At 50.2% G+C, this 1,616-nt stretch overlaps 1 pseudogene; it reads right to left on the bottom strand.

The window, feature by feature from the left end:
* Positions 1-605: 605 nt before the first annotated feature.
* LOC114040621 lies at positions 606-1,559 on the bottom strand (annotated as a pseudogene).
* Positions 1,560-1,616: the final 57 nt, after the last annotated feature.

Below are 1,616 nucleotides of genomic sequence, written 5' to 3' on the forward strand. Positions count from 1 at the left end.
TCTGCATGCTTAAGAGATGTCAGGAGCCTCGGAGACAGAAAAGGCAAAGACAATGTGTGTGATGCAAAGTGAGGCCGGGCTGCTTTTCTTCTAACTAACACCTGTAGCCATTTTTGTTGGGGGAATGTTTACAAGGCACTAAACTGACTAATTCTGAGCCCCCTTTCCATGAGTGAGGGAGACACTGTTTCATTCCCCTGTGTGTTTGCCCCAATACACCAGGGAAGCTACAGCCACCATACTTTACTATTTGCCACAAGTCTCAGAAGAGGGAGGACAAGATTAGAAACTTGGGAGGCAGGGGAAGGAAAGGGTGAGGGATACAACGGGGCTAGAGAGATTTTAGTAAACTGACCTTACACAAACATTTCTATATTTTTTTACCTTGGGAAAATGGAGAGAAAGCGATGGAGTGGAGGTTGGTGGGGTGGGATGGGAATAGCAGGGACAGGCAAACACATCACAGCAAGGCAGAGTGTATGTAATTAATTGGTGTGTTAAGCGGCAGGTTTATGCTTTAGTACAAATGAGCCAGGAGGAAAAAAAAAAAAAATGATTTCTCCGAAGGGATTCTTTAATCCTACCTGATACTGCATCTGAAAAACAGAGAAAGTGTTTGGGGGCGGGGAGGTCTCCTAAGGAAAATGAATTCTCCCTTGATTTAGAAGGAAAGCCATGGGAAGTTAACAGAGTGTTCAGACATACAACTAAAAAAATGCCTCTCCTCACCCCTGTCTCTGTCTCTCTCCTTGCTACCTACATTCCTGTCTCCTTTTGTTAAAGGGATAAAGAGAAACCGAAGCCCCTACCTTTGAGTATAACCCCCAAGAGAGCTCGGTCTCTATCACCATAACAACAATGCCAAACATCCCAAAAATCAAAGCATAGTCACTCAGCCGTTTCCTCTTTTCAAACAAGGCTCTCCTGTGTCCCAGTTTATAGCCGATATTTTGGTTTTTCCGTTTATTGGCCTTGGGGAAGGTGCTGATGCTGCTGGTGCCAGAGTGCTGGTGGTTGTGGGTGGCATTTGGATGATGGAGCAGGGTCTGATTGGAATGGTGATCCTCCCGGGAAGAGATGACAATCTCGGGTGGATTGCTGGAGCTAAAGATCTGGAGGGGTTGGCTTTCAGGCTCGGACTCTATGAGGTTCCTCCTGGAGGCACTTAGCCTGCTCAAGGGTTTCATCACCCCACCACTGTACTTGCACGAGCTCATGGCTATCTCCGTGAAAGGGTTGCTATCTCTCCTGTGGACCAGTGGGCTCGCCTGTCTATGCTTGCAGCCTCCTCCGGCCCCACTTGTAGCTGTTGAACTTGGAGAATGGCCAACCAAGTGGTCATTCAGATTGAGCTGGCTGCCTTGCCTAGAGGAAGGGTGGAGGATGGTGGTAGAGTTGGAGGAAGGTGGGGCCCTGAAAGCGGTGGGAGAAGAGTGCAGCAGGCTGTGATGGAGAGGTTGGCTCTGGAGTTGGTTGAGCTGGGTGAGGGGCCTTGAAGACTGGGGTGCCAGTGCTGGGGGCTGCTGTTGCTGCTGCGGTTGCTGCTGCTGGGGGGCCAACTGTGCCGGGGCCGGTGGTGGTGGTGGCTGCTGTGACTGCTGCTGCTGCTCGTCCCC

This window comes from Vombatus ursinus, unplaced genomic scaffold, assembly GCF_900497805.2.
Source record: "Vombatus ursinus unplaced genomic scaffold, bare-nosed wombat genome assembly UNPS02013874.1, whole genome shotgun sequence".
Lineage (NCBI taxonomy): Eukaryota > Metazoa > Chordata > Mammalia > Diprotodontia > Vombatidae > Vombatus > Vombatus ursinus.